General features: G+C 40.9%; 1 long non-coding RNA gene across 1 annotated transcript; it reads left to right on the plus strand.

Annotated features, from left to right (window-relative positions):
* Positions 1-980: 980 nt before the first annotated feature.
* On the plus strand, positions 981-2,627 carry LOC311095296. Its single transcript, XR_014608810.1, has 3 exons — positions 981-1,081; positions 1,160-1,242; positions 2,544-2,627. It is a non-coding gene; the product is annotated as an uncharacterized lncRNA (long non-coding RNA).
* The last annotated feature ends 15,303 nt before the right edge of the window (positions 2,628-17,930 follow it).

The raw sequence follows: 17,930 nt of genomic DNA on the forward strand, positions 1-17,930 counted from the left end.
GCAGACTGGGTCATATGACCAATCAGAGCAGAGTAGACCAATCACAACAGACTGGACCATCTGACCAATCAGAGCAGAGTAGACAATCACAGCAGACTGGGTCATCTGACCAATCAGAGCAGAGTAGACCAATCACAACAGACTGGACCATCTGACCAATCAGAGAGGGCAGAGCAGACCAATCACAACAGACTGGACCATCTGACCAATCAGAGAGGGCAGAGCAGACCAATCACAACAGACTGGGCCATCTGACCAATCAGAGTAGAATAGGCCAATCACAACAGACTGGACCATCTGACCAATCAGAGCAGAGTAGACCAATCACAACAGACTGGACCATCTGACCAATCAGAGAGGGCAGAGCAGACCAATCACAACAGACTGGACCATCTGACCAATCAGAGAGGGCAGAGCAGACCAATCACAACAGACTGGGCCATCTGACCAATCAGAGCAGAGTAGGCCAATCACAACAGACTGGGCCATCTGACCAATCAGAGCAGAGTAGACAATCACAACAGACTGGACCATCTGACCAATCAGAGAAGAGTAGACCAATCACAACAAACTGGGTCATCTGACCAATCAGAGCAGAGTAGACCAATCACAACAGACTGGGTCATCTGACCAATCAGAGCAGAGTAGACCAATACATGAATCTGAGATCCTCAAACAGTGTGAAAGCATGCTTACCATGGTAAATTGTTGTAAGATACTTTACAGATCATCACACCACTGAAATGTGAAAAGTTTCGCTACTTGTTTGCTCATAGAAGCTTTGCCACTGATTGTGTTTGTGTGGTCGATACAGGAGAGGAAGATTCTGGAGGAGACCGTGACCCCGCTGACCCCTCTGACCCCCCTGACCCCTGTGACCCCCCTGACCCTGCTGACCCCGCTGACCCCCCTGACCCCTGTGACCCCCCTGACCCTGCTGACCCCTGTGACCCCCCTGACCCCTCCACCTGCCATTCATCATCACTCACTGACAGCACCGCCAGTCCTTCCCAAAACACAAAACACTTTGCACTCGCAGTCCGAGCGGGAACACAGGCTGGGAACAGTGGAGAACCAGACGGTGAGACTTCAATGAATGACGTTAAATGAAGAGCTTAATGTGTGTGTAGACGACACTGACTGTGTTCTCCTCCAGCAGAGCTCTGAGAACTGCAGACAAAGGGAAAACGGCATCGCTGAAGCAGCGCAGACACACACACAGAGTTTACAGATGACAGTAAGGTCTGGGACAACAACTCCAGCAGTCAACTAGAAGGAAAAGTTCACCCAAAAATTTGAATTCTGCCATTATTTGTCATTCCACACTTTCAAGCTGTTACTTTTTTCTACACAGCAAAGAGTTAAAGTAACTCTGCTCAGAGTACATATGGTCCCACTCTAAAGAGTGTTAAAGTAACTCTGATCAGAGTTAAAGTTAATGATAATTAAGAGATTAATTAAGTGATGATTGAGCATTAGTGATGAACACCTGCTGTTAACAAGCAGAATCACTGAAGGAAAGAGAAACAACAAGAACAGAAAAAGAGAAACTCAAGAACTACAACTGACTTCAACCAGCCTTAGATTACATCAACTGAAGATAAAAGAAGACATTACATCTGTGAAGATCTCAGCAGAGGAGGATTAAACAACTCCACAAACAGCATTACCAGCTTCACTTATTAATGACCTGACTGACTTTATTTCTGCCATTCATCTGCAGAAGTTCTTTTTGAGAATTAACAGAGCTTTAGATATTGATGTTTTATTGAAAATGTTTGGTTTCAGTTTGCCGCCAGTCATGTGACAAGAACCAACCAATCAGCTTCACCCTTTCAGTAACAACATTAAAAGCTCAGTCAACATGAAGGATGGGGTTCACCCAAACATTACAGGGTTTTTTTTATCTTCTCCGTAAATAAATCTTGTAGCAGAGCTACAGCAAGAGTTTTTCGGGGGTGGAAATCCATTACAGAAACTTCCTCGTCGCTGTTCATGGTTGCATAGCAATGGCAGACGCCACGGGAGCGCAAGCGCTTTGGAAAGAAGGAGACAGAAGCATAGCTGCACCTTCCACACATTTTTAAACGTGATATGTGAACGGCCCCTAAAAGTGAAACTCTTCCCGAGTCTCTCCGTAAGGCTGCACTGGTGTGTTTTGTTATTGCCAGAGTATCTGAAGCTCGTGTAAAGACTCCGCCCTCTTCTGCATTTAAAGGGACAAACACAAAATCTGAGCCTTTTTGCTCACACTCAAAAAAGGGGCAAATTTGACAAGCTATAATAAATGATCTGGGGTATTTTGAGCTGAAATTTCACAGACACATTCTGGGGACATCATAGATTTATATTACGTTTTGTGAAAAGGGGCATAACATGTGACCTTTAATGGAAAAGAGCCACATGAAGAGTTTGTGTTGCATGGAAAATAACAGTATATGGGTTTGGAACAACATGAAGAATTTTTGAGTGAACTTAAACATTTTAAAACTTTTTCAAACTCATCATAATACCTAAAGATCTTGTTTTCTGTGTTTCCACAGCAGTTCTCCTCAGCCAGGCTGTGTGTCGGTGGGTCCGAGAGGACGAGGACGAGGGGAGCCACTGCAGTCTCTTCAGGGTGAGTCTCGTCTCGCTGAGGACTCGTTTAGAAAGGCTGAATGATGACACTCTGAGGGCGACACAATGTCTTTTCTTTTGTTTTTAAATGGGAGGAAATTTCACAGTAAAATGTGGATAACATTATTATTATTTTGTTATTAAATTAGTTATTTAAAATATCTAACTACAGTGCATTTAATATCAACATTTTGAGTCTGTAGATGTGTAGTCCAAGTTTCTGTCTATTCTGGTTGAAGTACACAGTTTGAATTTTACGTGTTGCTAAACTAGCAGAACTAATATGCAAAATAACAATACTTGTTCCATCCGTTCATTTTAATCAGATATGCATTTGTTATGGGTACATTAATAAATGTGAATGGAATAGAACTATTTCCATCTTGGATTATTTTATTCACTGAGCTTGTCCCAGTGCATTATGGGATTACTTTCTCAGTTAAGGAATTGAGCCAAAATAATATCTTAACTGGCTGGAAAAGGCTTTGTGTCGAGAGTGAGCCTGTGATTACTTCAGATGCCATCTAGATAGACGACTAACTAGGTTTACTAAAAGAACAGTAACTGAATATGTGTTAATCTTTCAAATAAATGATCAATTTCACTGAATCCTCTGGTGGTCTTTGGTCATTTTAGACCGAAAATGTTATGTTTTGACATTTTTAAAATGTACTACTTTATCTGAATTGTCTGAATACAGTACATCTCCAAATGCAATACACAGCCCTGTATGTATATTAATATAGGGCTATACAGGCATCTAGTGGTGACATCATGATATTACATGTGATTTCCTTGATTTCTCCCATCAAATGTCTTCAATCAGCCTTCCATGCAGTGGATTTTAAATACCTTTGCTCTATTTTTATGCTTATTATGCCATTCTCGCCTGGTGGGCCAGATACATGCATTTATTGCTCCAGCAAGTTACCCGGAAACGGCTAACCCTGTTGAGTTCCTTTGTCACCCCTGCGGCAGTCTGACGCCAGGCCTAACACTCACATGCATTGAGGAACCTTTGTTAGGCTGGGTCCCATATGTAGTGGCCCCTGTGGCGACTCCATATGTGTTTTCTTACACGGTACGGCTACCTTCTCTGTCGGTCCGCTTCCCCCCTAGACTTAGGCTGGAACCACCCCAGAGACTTCCATATGTTGTACTACCCTGCTTGGCTAATCCATTTGTGTATTCTCCACATGTTACCTCCCTCCGGGCAGGATGTGGTGTCCGCAGTGTTCCCCTTCCCCTGGGAATGGCACACTTTCCCAGTGTTATCCAATGTTCTCACTGAGTGGGTCATAGGGAACATCAGTGGTTGATACTCCCCGCATAAGCTTCTGCCCCCAAGAGAGTGAGGCTTATGCAGGGCACTGGAAGGGCCAACAGCATGGCATTTTGAGTAGGGATCCCATTTCTGTCCGTCTCCTCCAATGTACGTAGGAGAGACCGACTGAAAGGGAACGTCTCTGTTATGTATGGTAACCCTTGTTCCCTGAAGGAGGGAACTGAGACGTACGCCCCATGTTGCTGTACCACCGCTTGGTGGCCGGGTCTCTGTCTCGGATCCTCAGCGAAAACCGAAGATGCGTTGCACCTGCTGCTCATTATATACCCACACTGCGTGATAGAAGCAGCTGGCGCAATTATCGTATGCCGATGTGCATTGGCTCGTTTAGTTACACTCAAAGTAGATTGGTCTCTCTGTGAAGATCCCATTTCTGTCGGTCTCCTCCGACGTACGTCTCCGTTCCCTCCTTCAGGGAACAAGGGTTACCACACGTAACCGAGATGTTTTCTATGTGAATATATAGTAAAGTGTAATTTATTCCAGTGATCAAAGCTGAATTTTCAGCATCATTACTCCAGTCTTCAGTGTCACATGACCCTTCAGAAATCATTCTCAATGTATTCCTTTATGAAGGAAGTGATGACATTAGAAGGTTGAAAATAACAGATTGCTGGATGGAGCAGGTTGAAGCAATGAGAACATTTTCTTTACAGTGTTTGTGTGTGTTTTCATCCTCTGAAGTGTTTTTCTCTCTCTGTCAGTGTGGGATCTGTAAGGGCCAGCTGGGCGACACCAGCACAGGAACAGATGTGCGGATCAGGAACGGTCTGCTCAACTGCCATCAGTGCTATATCCGCTCCCGCTGTGAGTTACACACGCTCGCTTCACTCTTTCTCTCTATCCATTCTGACATTCCTTCAGGGTAGCAGATGAGGAAAAGTCATGGCATATCCTCAAATACATGATAAATGTATGATGTATTGAATTCAGAGTTCAGATCATTGTTAATGTCTCATTATCTTTTTGTCTTCCTCTTGTCTTTTAGCTGCTGGTCAGCCCACCACTCTATGAACTCGCTGATTGTAGGAGCAAAATAAATCTACCCATAATTCTCTCGCCCACAATCTTCACGTATGTGAATACAAGGAACAGCTCCTCCTGTAATCATCATTTAATCACGCTCACGCCGCTCCAAACCTGGAGGACCTTCTGTCGCTGTGGAGCACAGATATACCGGCTGCAGTTTCCAGAAGAAGAAAATCACACAGGTTTGGAAGTGGATTGAGGGTGATTAAATATCAGCAGATCATTTCAGATGTATATTACTCTTGAGAAAAAGAAGTACACTTTAGCTCATACTTATTACTTTAAAAGAACATACTTAAGTGTGAACTGAATGTAATGTTTTTAGACACGGTGGGCCCTATCTTGCACCCAGCGCAATTGACTTTGTACACTGACGCATGTATCATTCCTATTTTGCACCCGCGCAATGCGCGCTTTTCCCTCCACAGAAGCACGTCGCTAAACTAGGGAATGAACTTGCGCTCCCTGGGCGGTTCAGCGCAAAAAAGAGGCGTGTTCCGGCGCAAACAATCCCTGGTGCTATTTTACTGTTCCATAAAACAATTGCGCCTCTGGCCAGAAAAAACCTAGTCTAAAGTCAGTGGCGCATTGTTCATTATGCTATTTTAAGGGCGCATGCTTGACCATAATGTATAGCGTGCACAACGCGCATACACTTTGATTCTCTAATCTACACAGAAGCAGCAGTTTTCATTTTTGCAAATCATATTATTACAAACGATAGATAGATAGATAGATAGATAGATAGATAGATAGATAGATAGATAGATAGACAATTTATTATAAAAGCATACATCTAGCTTACACATTTACCCACATTATTATATGCCTGTTTAATTTGGGTGTGTTTCTCCATCCCCAATGTCACTTCTCTCTCTTTTACGGCCGTGACGAGAGCGTCGGTCTCCTCGGCTGTGAACCGCTCCTGGCACGCGCCTGGCAAATCCGCCGTTATAATAGCAATACGCCAAGGAAAAAGCGCGTCTGCTCTTAAAGGGAATGTGAGATGATGCTCTGATTGGTTTATTTCACGTTACGCCCAAACCACACCTATGAGTAATGAAGCTACTTCAGACCAACCCCTTTTAGATTTGCGTCGGGCGCAAGAGCCATTTATCCCGCCGGGAAAATAGCAACACCACCGAGACCCGCCCACAAAGTTACTTGCGCTTTGACACTTGCGTTTCAGATCGTTAAAATAGGGCCCTTAAAATCAAACCACTTCAACTTCTTCAAGTCCAACACGGCTGCAGTGAAAACCACGCTTCTGGCTGAACTGACAGTGTTTTAGCTGAAAAGAGCGTTCTCTTGATGACATGTGGACGGTTGGAGTCACCTATAGATCATTAACACTAATGAGGAATTCCTGCTATGACTCCACTTCGCTTTAAATTTGTCTGAATCCATTTATCCTCATGCTGTAAACGCATCTAGTTTTAAAATGTTTCTTACATCAGAGTATTCTATTAAATCTGGCTTGATTTGCTCTTCAACTACAGCTGAACATTCAGAGTGATGGCTTTTTAATAGTTATTTTTCTATGTGGATTAAAACACCAAAATCTGTCCAAACTATCACAAGAATTCCTGTCTGCAAGTTATATTGTCTTCTTTTTCAAAACATAACATGTTAGCATTCATAGTGCCTCATGATAAAAGAAAGCCTGTAATCATGGGAACACAGTCACTGTAATCATTCTATGAACTATATGGAGGAAATTATGTATTTTTATACATAAAAAGTAAATTTGAGCTGATAAAAATGCAAATGCATGTGAACTGACTGCTGGTTAAGACAACAGACATATTCATACATTGATGTTTGGGAAGTTGTGCCTTAGGAGAGATGCGACGTCTACGAGAAAGTGTTTGATGCAAAGACTGTTTCTACGCTCATATGAAAAATGGAATATATTTTTGCTCATTTATGATCTTATGGATCAAGTTGCACCTTGCTCTTTGAAATAATGGAGTGTTTGCCTAAATATCTCAGTTTTGCCCTTTTCACAGCACATTGTACATCTTTTTTCCTAGCAATAGTATTATGCAACATTTAAATGTATGGCCAAAACTACAATACTTTTCTGATATTTTTCCCCCTTAAATCCAAAATGTGTTTTGGCTATAAAGAGACCTAAGCCTGGTTTTGGAAAAACTCACATAAATATGTATATAAAATAACTATCTTATTTTAGTTTATCATAACACACTCACTGGCTAATGTAACTTGTGTTTTATTGCTCCGGAGCCTCTAAAGGGACACAGGGATGAAAAAATATGAGATGGGAGGAAACTTAATGTTAATGCTTTTTCTTTCTCTTGCAAATGTTTGGTCGCCCCTAGAAACTTTTGAGTTTTGGGGAACGCAAACATTTGCGAAAGAACGCAGAAGCATTTAAATATACATGTCCCTTTATTGTCTCTATAGTTTTATGCCTACCAATGTTAGCACATTCATAATGTGTACCCGAACAGAAGGGTGAAAGGAAGGCTTTTATGATTGTGGAAAACAGTTTGACCATGTTGGCTGTTTAATCTTCTGTCATGATTTATTTAGCCCGCGTTTCTGTGCTTCGGGTCTGGTCATGTATTTTATGTTTATTTCATCATAACTTTAGATTGACACAGGGCTGAGGCGTTTGCCAGGCAAGTTATATGTTGTTTAGGAGGGAAATAGTTACCTTGGAAAATATATATTACATCTAAGGTATATTTATTGTGTTATTCAAATCCCAAATCTATACTATCCAAAAATAGATTCATTTGATGTTCAAATGCAACGGCTTTACAATATACTGTATGTTTATAAATAAAATGTTTAAAAATGTAATCTAGTCTATATTTCTTCATTTCTACAGCATGAAATGTTTTGAATTATTTGTAATAATGGTTAAAATAATGCGTAATGTATCAATATAATGCAGTTGCACCACATGCAAAAGAAAACAGGATCAAACTGGCTGAAGTGACTGATTTGAAGATTGGTCCCGTGGCAGTATTCGAGTTGTTATTTTAATGCAATTATATAAAAAATATATTGTTTATGTATCTAATGTAATCAAGCTGTACATACTTTCTGTGAAAAAGGCTTTTCCTACCATCAGAGCAATTCAAGTGAAGTTTGCGGTAAATGCTCATTTTACCACATGCATACTTCTGCATACAACTACATACTTCTCATTATTCCACTTTGTACATTTACATATAGCAACCTGCAAACTCTCATAGCTTGTAAAAAATATATTAAATAACAGTATGTTTTAAGTCAAAGTTCCCAAATGACACCATTTTTTTTTTCTTAAAAAGAGTTACTACTACTACTTAGAGTTACGACTACTGTTAAATTCATATGTACTGAACATTTTGTAAATGACTAGTATATGCAATATTATTTCTTGTTGCAGGTCCTCTTTTTTTTTTTTACTGTTGAGAAATCTGTTATGCTCAACACTTCCTTAATTTGACCACACTTTCTCAATCAGTGGTCATCAATTCACGACTTACTGCACGAACGAAAAGTTACTGCACGGCATTATTGGTTAAAGAGGTTGTTGGTTCTTGTTATAGTTCTGTTATGTTAAATTATGACTGTGTGATGAAGACATTTCCAACATTATTTTTGTGTCAAAAGTATGCATCTCATATTCTCAGTATGGGATGAACTAGTGCTGTGGTTACTTAGCAATGGATAGCTTATATATATTTTTATTTTGAAAGTTTGAGCTTTTATATTTTTATATTTTTTGAACCCATTTATATTTTAATAAATTATCAAAAATGATACTGTAGTAGCATGCAATTAAGTATCTGGAAAAAGAAATACTGGGAATTACTGGAAAATGTAAGGATTATTTTGTTAAATTGTTGTGATGGTTAATTGAATACTGTGCTCTTTGATATTTATCTGGGTGGATGAGAAAAGATCTCGATGGCCTTCAGCTTTTGTTCCCCTTATGGCAACGTATATCATCCCTTTATCATCAGACTAAACCTGAATAATTTATACAGATATAGTCAATGAACAGCAGGTATCAAAACAGACATCGGAATACAGAGATTCGTATTTCACTGAAAAAGAAAATGATCTGTTATCAAAAGACAGTGGTCATGGAACAGAAATGAAGAAGAAAAAAAAGGACTAGGGATCTTTACTTACATTTACTTACTTAAATAGATAAAATGGTGAACAAATTCAGACTTATCAAATCAAATCAAATCAAGTATATTTGTATAGCGCTTTTCACAATACAGACTGTATCAAAGCAGCTTCACAGTATTAAAATAAAATAATACAACAAAGTTTGTTTCTAGTGGAATTTATTGATTGATAGAATAAAATTAAATATCCCCAAAATATCCCCAACTGAGCAAGCCAAAGGCAACAGTGGCAAGGAACCGAAAAACTCCATCAAGTGACCTAATGGTGTCCTAAAACTCCATCAGGTGACCTAATGGAGAATAAAAAACCTTGGGAGAACCCAGGCTCAGTCGGGGGCCAGTTCTCCTCTGGCATTTATGAACTAGAGGCCGGATTGTAGTTTGAACTGTGAGATTAACAATATTATATGAATGCCTGGCTGAAAAGATGCGCCTTTAATCTAGTTTTAAACTGGGAGAGCGAGTCCGAGCAACGAACAGTATCAGGAAGGCTATTCCAGAGTTTTGGAGCCAAATGTGAAAATGCTCTCCCTCCTTTGGTGGATCTGGATATCCTAGGTATGACCAAAGCCTCGAATTTATTGATCTTAAAGAGCGCGATGGATTATAGGGTGATAGAAGATCCGCTAAATAGACTGGAGCTAAGCCGTTTAGGGCTTTATAAGTCAGTAGCAATACCTTATAATTAATACGGAACTTTATAGGTAGCCAATGTAGTGATGATAAAATCGGTGTTATATGATCATATTTTCTTGATCTAGTAAGAACTCTAGCGGCTGCATTTTGGACTAACTGTAGCTTGTTTATTGAGGATGCAGGACAACCGGCTAATAAAGCATTACAGTAATCTAGTCTCGAGGTCATGAATGCATGAACTAACTTTTCTGCATCAGAAACTGATAGCATATTACGTAGCTTAGCAATGTTTCTAAGGTGGAAAAAGGCTGTTTTTGTAACATACGAAATATGATTTTCAAAAGACAGGTTACAGTCGAGTATAACACCCAGGTCTTTTACTGTAGAGGATAAAGTAACAGGACATCCTACGATGTCAAAGTTGTATTGTGAGAGGTTCTGTGGGCGGTTTTTTGAACCGATAAGTATTACCTCTGTCTTGTCTGGATTTAATAATAGAAAATTACGCGTCATCCAATCTTTTATATCTTTAACACACTCTGTCAATTTGGATAATTTAGCGTTTTCATCCGGCCGTGATGAAATATATATTTGAGTGTCATCAGCATAACAATGGAAACTAATTCCATGTTTCCTTATAATATTTCCAAGTGGTATTATATATATTGAGAATAACAGAGGGCCCAACACAGATCCCTGCGGCACTCCATAGTTTACTGGAGTTATGATCGATTTTTCTCCATTTAAATAGACAAAATGGTAGCGGTCTGATAAGTATGATCTAAACCAGCTTAATGCTTGTCCTTGAACACCAGTATAATTTTGTAGTCGATCTAAGAGTATTGTGTGATCTATATGTGCAGCACATCTATCGAACGCAGCACTTAGATCAAGTAAAACTAGTATTGAGATACAGCCTTGGTCAGAAGCTAAGAGTAAATCATTTGTGATTTTAACGAGCGCAGTTTCAGTGCTATGATGCGGCCTGAATCCTGACTGAAACTTTTCATAGATATCATTTTCTTGCAAGAAAGAGCCCAGTTGAGTGGACACAACTTTTTCTAGTATTTTAGACATAAAAGGTAGATTTGAAATGGGTCTATAATTTGCTAGATTATGCGGGTCTAATTGTGGTTTCTTAATGAGAGGTTTTATAACTGCCAGTTTAAATGTTCTTGGAACATGACCTAAAGATAAAGACGAGTTAATAATATTGAGGAGAGGCTCTTCCACTACAGGTAACACTTCCTTCAGTAGTTTAGTTGGTATAGGATCTAATAAACATGTTGTTGTTTTAGATGAAGTGATAAGTTTATTTAACTCTTTTTGTTCTATAGTTGTAAAGCACTGTAATTGTTCTTGCGGGGGGAAAATTGAGGCTGAATTATAAGGCGCGATTGAGGATTGAACGTTTACAATTGTGGTTCTGATGTTTTCTATTTTCTCAGTGAAGAAGTTCATGAAATCATTACTACTAAACTGTAACGGGATATTTTGTTCGGGTGACGTCTGTTTATTTGTTAGTCTAGCCACGGTGTTAAATAAAAACCTAGGATTGTTTTGGTTGTTTTCTATTAGTTTGCGGAGGTGCTCAGCCCTGGACGCTTTTAGGGCCTTTTTATAACGTGACATACTGTCTTTCCACGCGATTCTAAAGACCTCTAAACTAGTTTGTTTCCATTTACGCTCTAAATTACGGGTTTCTCTCTTTAGAACATGCGTAGTATTATTGTACCATGGTGCTTTAATTTTCTCTCTGACCTTTTTTAATCTAATGGGTGCAACAACATCCAATGTTCTAGAGAGAATGGTGCTCATAGTGCTAGTTAGTTCTTCTAGTTCATCTGTTTGTTTGGGTTCAGGCAGCAGCTGAGACAGATTAGATAAGCAATTTGAGAAATTATCTATGGTGGATGGAAGGATTGTTCTGCCTGATCGATAACGCGGCGCCGCATGACATATTACAGCAGTACGTAATATGCAAGTTACCAAGTAATGGTCAGTGACATCATCACTTTGTGGAATGATATCTATATCGGTTGGATCGGTTCCATATGATATAATTAAATCGAGTGTGTGATTAAGACGATGAGTTGGTCCGGTGACGTTTTGCTTGACCCCAAATGAATTTAATAAATCTATAAACGCAGCCCCTAACGCATCATTTGAATTATCTACGTGTATGTTAAAATCTCCAACAATTAATGCTTTATCTACATTGACCAATAGATCTGAGAGAAAATCTGCAAACTCTTTTAGGAAATCAGCGTAAGGCCCAGGCGGTCTATATACGGTAGCCAAGGCTAGAGATAATATGGATTTTTTTTTTCTAACATCTAAGAGCGTAACATTTAGTACAAGTATTTCAAACGAAATAAACTTATAACCCGTTTTCTGAGTAACATTGAGAATATCTCTATAGACCGCTGCAACACCGCCGCCACGACCAATCAGACGGGGTTCGTGCTTATAGGAGTATCCTGATGGAGTAGACTCATTTAGACCGAAATAATCATTAGGTTTAAGCCAAGTTTCAGTAAAGCAAAGTACATCGAAGCTATTATCTGTGACTATTTCATTTACAATAACTGCCTTAGGTGTGAGTGATCTAATGTTTAGAAGACCTAGCTTTAGAAATTGTTTTTGATTACTAATAGCAACATTTTCTGGTTTAATAACAATTAGATTTTTTCTAGATCCTGCAGTAGATTTATTATTTGGTCTCACTAAACGAGGAATAGACACAGTTTCTATGCAATGTTCTACACTATTTATATCAGTTAATTTGGTGCAGCAGAGACTATGATTTGGACTTTTGGTTACTAGTCAAAAGGTATTTAACATTTTGGAGATGTTATCTGACAGAAGATCCGATCCGAATCTGCTTGGGTGTAAGCCATCAGCACGGAAAAGCCTAGGACGCTCCCAAAACAGATTCCAATTATTTACAAAGAGCAGTTTCTGCTCATTGCACCATGATATTAACCATTCATTTAGCGCGAATAATCTACTAAACTTTTCATGACCTAGTCGGTACGTGGGAAGCGGTCCTGACACAATGATCGTTATATCAGGCGATGTGCTGCGTACCGTATCGATCAGATTCCTGAAGTCTTTCTTCAGAACCTCTGTCTGGCGCAGCCTGATGTCGGCCCCTCCCGCGTGCAGGACCACAGTTCCGACGCGCTCGTTCAGAATCTCGGGAACGTGAGCAGCGATTTCAGAAACACGAGCACCAGGAAAGCAGTGACTATGCACCTTACTTTTATTTAACGTAGCGTGTACGTGTCGAACGATGGAATCACCGATGATCACAGCATCGCGTTCTGTTTCGCGAAGAGGGGAGAAGCGGTTTTGTGTGGATAACTCGAAAACCGGGAGGGTCGGAGAGAGTTTTCTTGGTCTAGACCTGACTCGCGTCTTCCGCTGCGGAAATATCCAGGCTTCGTGGTGGCATGTTGGAGCCGGCGTAAACGAGACCATAGCTGATCGCGGCCTCGACGCTCGTGACCGATGCTGAGTAACGCACGGAGTAGACGAGGTCGGAGTCAGCGGGTTAGTAACATTAATCACTGATTTGTGTGCATCGGCGCGTGATGTTTCAAGAGCTAACCGCCGGTCTATCAGCTCGGCCTGTCTCACTAAAAGGTCGTGGATCTGTTTCTCAACAGCTTCCAGCTCAGACTGTACCGCGTGTAGCTCAAATGTGTCCTCACCTGCACCAAAAGGTAGATTACTTACATCTGATATATTCGCCATTTTAACAGATGGACAGTAAGTTAAGTTAGCAACGACGCTACCAGTGATGCTATCAATATTAATACTAATTTATGGCTTAAGTCTTGGATATAATCCGTCTTTTTAGTGGTACGGGTGTGGAGTAGACGCACGATAGGCGAAAAAAAATGTCTGTTTATAAATGAGTGCGGAGAAGCCGTTCAGCCGTGATCCACGGACGTAACCTGTAAGAGTATCCAGCGTTGGATCACTAATAGGCTTGAGACACGTCTGCTCAACAGTCCGCGTTGTAACTATGAGGTGAGGAAAAATAGAAAATGTTCGTTGTAAGTGAGTTTAAAGAGAAATCAAGAATTATAAATCAATCGATGGAGCTCCAAAGACAACAACGCGTTCAGACGCGACGCATGCGCATTCGAAACAGGAAGTTCAGGCTCTTATCTGCCTCCTGAACACAAACTTTAGGTTACTTACATAAACTAGGTTCTCTGATAAAATGAATGAGGTATCTCACTATGGGAACCTCCTCAGGCGTTATGAATCCAAGCTCCAATAAGCTTTAGCAAAAGGAGCTTTAAATCAATACTGTCTATAGGCTCAAAAGGAGGCTGAGACAACGTGTTCAGGCCCACAGACAAATCTCACTGTGAAATCACAAATCAGTGGCTTTGAAACCCAGTTCATATGCAGCGCACCTCTCATAAACCTTTGTACGAGTGGGTCTTGGCCAGTAGAATTAGTGACAATCCCCAGAAGAGTTTCTGCAGAAAACTTATGCTGAAGAGATCTACAACAGCTCAACCGAATCGCTCCCACAATTGGCTCACCTCCTGGGATGGAGAGTCCGATCTCCATACAGAGGATTCCCACTGGACAGGGGAGCCATCCCAGCATTCATTATTCCTGAGATATGCATTGCCCATAATTAATGAAAACACAATCAGTTTGCACAAAATGTTTCAGTTAACAGTTCTAGGAAGTTTGTGTTCTGAAGCGAGACGGGGCATTCCCCCTTCTCTCTTCTGCCCTCGTACACTGCACCCCAACATGTGAGCAACGATTCCGACTTCACCACTTTCCTCAGAGAAACCTAAGCATAGTCCTTGATTCGAGGAATGAGCGAATCAATCACTGTTGCGGTTGAGGTGGTGCTTCGGATGCAAATGCTGCAATCAGTGGCGGAACTAGAGTTTTATACATGGGGTGGCCAGGGGGTGGCCACTGCTACTTTCGGGGGTACACAGTACACACACACACACAGTGGAAAAGCTTATGGAAGGAATTGGGTCACTCTGTTTGTGTCTATAAGTGTTGAACATCCAAAATATTTGCAGAAAACAAAGCTTAAGCACCAAGGAGATAAGATACCGTAGCATGTGTCTGTTATCTACTGCTGCGTTTATTTACAAAAAAACTCACATTTACAAAAAAAAAACTGTTTTTTTAATTGTACTTGAAAAATGTAAACAATTGTATTGCCCATCAATATAAAATCTTATCCTAGGAAGATTTAATATAACATAATTCTTTCTTTATAATAATTTATAATTATTCTTTCTAATTATAATTATTTTTTTGTGTTCATTTTTGGGTGAACTATCCTTTTAATCTGGCAAAATCATCTCAACTTAAATTCCTGAATTGGGTATGTGATTGACTGCCTGTGTCTGGTAGATGCTCTGAGCTGTTGCTGGTCCTGAAGTCTGACCACACTGACTCTGACTAGCCAGTGGTGATGCAAGGGCTGGGGTCTGTTTGCACCTGATCTGCCTGTTAGTCATTTTAAGCCAAAATGGGGGTCAACCTTGAACAAATTGCAACAGAAGCAAACTCAACAGAAGCAAGAGATTGGGTTTGGGACTGGTTCTGTGGGACTGTTTCTGGGGGACGAGTCTGAGGGAAGAACAGGAGACAATGGTAAGGAGAATGCAAAGGACAAAAGGTAAAATAAAAAGTGAATCCCCAGAAACAGTTTTCGAAACTTTCCCCTAATGGGATTCTTCTAGACTTTTTTTCCTTACTCAGGACATACTGAGGATACAAAATTATTTGAGTTTGCTTCTGTTGCAATTTGTTCAACCTTTTTTCATAAAATGACTGGACTATGTTTGTGCTTATTTAAAAAGTACTCTGATATCTCTCCCTTTCTTTTCATGTTTAATTGACCCTGTTCAAAAATATGACAAATTTAAAATATGATTCCAATCATATTTATATTCTAATCATCATCCAATTACCAACATTTTTATCTTAACTCTTTCTCGCAGTAGCCTATAAAAAAAAATTCACAATTTCATGTGCATCTTTTTTTATCAACACATGAATGTTGGCAAGTTTCATAAAAAGCAACATGAGCAAAAAGCTGAGAAAATCGCATTTTTATCAAAGACTACATCTAGATCAGATTCATAATGATGATCAAAGCACAGTAGATCGAGTCCATCAACACCCTACACCCATAAAGCTTCATAGTCCTATAGTGATCGCATTATGATATCACTTGTTTCTGCTTTTCTTTGCCTGCGTTTTGATCTCCTATCCTCACATTAGCTAGAACAGTTGTATACTGTAACGGCAAGGTACTGCATATGCGTGTATTAGGCCTAATGTAGGCTATTCGGAGCAAACCACCCTGATGCTAAACCTTAAAAACTTACTTCAAATATGATGTTTTCTTATTCGGTTAAGTTCGGTATCTTGCAACCATCTCTCGTCCTCTGCTCGTCCGTTTGAAAACTGCGCTGCCGGCGAACGTAATTTTTTTTTTTTTTAAATCAGCATCAGCAACTGCCAGTAGCAAATAAAATTTTGGGGTGGCACCCGGGGTGGCCAATCGCATGTCAGGGGTGTCCAGTGCACCTCGGACCCCCCTCTGGCTCCGCCACTGGCTGCAATGCTGTCCAGTGTTGAAACTCTCAAATTCACAACAGTTCCATTGTAATGACCGAGACAGTTGAGGCCATCAGCACCAGATGACGTAAACGTAGTCTGAATGGGACCTTTCTCCCTTTCTGAAAAAAGGATAGACAGCCATGAATTGACCTGATGCACTCCTCTGACAGAAACACTTGATACAGGTCTGAGTTTAGTCTGAGACCGAAGTATATTATCTCCTGTCTGAGCACCAGCAGCTTTTAGTCTTCTTTATTATGAAGCCTAAGCTCTCCTAAATGAGACACTAGAACCTTTGTATCCATCTTCACTTGCTGCTGTGACTGAGGGCAGAGGAGCAATCAAAATAAGCTGATACTTTGAGACCCGCAATTCTCAGTGTTAGGGCTGCTTCAGCACTTTTGCTTAACACTCTTGTGGCTAATGAAAGCCAAAAATAACAGTCAAAAATGTGTAGGCTGTCCCTTGATAGGTAAGCCTGAGGAAGTTCCTGTGTGATGGCTAGATGCCTACGTATGTGAAAATATGCATCTTTCAAATCTACCAGTCTCTGGGACATATAACCCCTTTAATGAGCAACAGACTTTCTGGGGAGGCAGGTTTCAAAAGCCTTTATCCTTTTTTGTGCATGTGACACTGTAACACTCCACTTGTAGCATGAGGAAATTATACAAATTAACGAGGGCTTTACTCTCATTTTAATGATTGAAAGAATAAGTATCAATGAAACCATAATTAGCAGCAAACCACTACTAATGGAGGGACGAGGCGCAGCCGAAGGCTGGGAAGTCCATGGCATAGGCAGAGCGACGACTGACCAAGGTGGAGCCGGAAGGTGCAGAGGGAGCGAGGAGCCAAGGTGGAGCGGACTGGTTGATGGGCCAAGGTGGAGTAATGGACTCTGTGGCCAAAGTGGAGCTGGAGAATGGAAGGCCCGATGCAAATCTAAGCAGCAGAGTGGAGCCGCCAAATGAGGAGCCGAAGGCCTGAAGGCACCCAGCGGAGGCAGGGCCGGGCAACAGGATGGCTTTGGAAGAGGAGGCGGGAGAAGGAGGCTTGGTGGGCCATCAGCGACGAAGGAGACTTGGAACTGGACAAAACCATCAGCGATGAAGGAGACTTGGAACTGGACAAAACCATCAGCGACGAAAGAGACTTGGAGTTTGGTGAAACCATCAGCGAGGGGAGACTTTGGGGAATGATACCATTTATCAGATCATTTATAGGGCCCTGGCACAGCTCAGCCTCAGTGCGGGGGTGTGGGCAGGGCTTCATTCCATGCTGTCGTACTCCCCTAAGATTCCCTCCTCAACGGACATTGTTGCCGGCTCACACACCTTGTCAAACTCTCTGTGGGGCTCAGGCTTCAGGACGGTTTTCATCCATTTCTGTTTTTATAATCCTTTCTTGGTGTTCTGTCAGGATACGGTGTGGCTTTCCAACATGTGGTGTGGTCGCAGTGTCTATTTACAACTGAGAGTTCAGGTCGACCTCACCAGTAGGGATGGAGAGTC

Source organism: Abramis brama, assembly GCF_963993115.1.
Source record: "Abramis brama genome assembly, chromosome: 13".
Taxonomy (NCBI): domain Eukaryota; kingdom Metazoa; phylum Chordata; class Actinopteri; order Cypriniformes; family Leuciscidae; genus Abramis; species Abramis brama.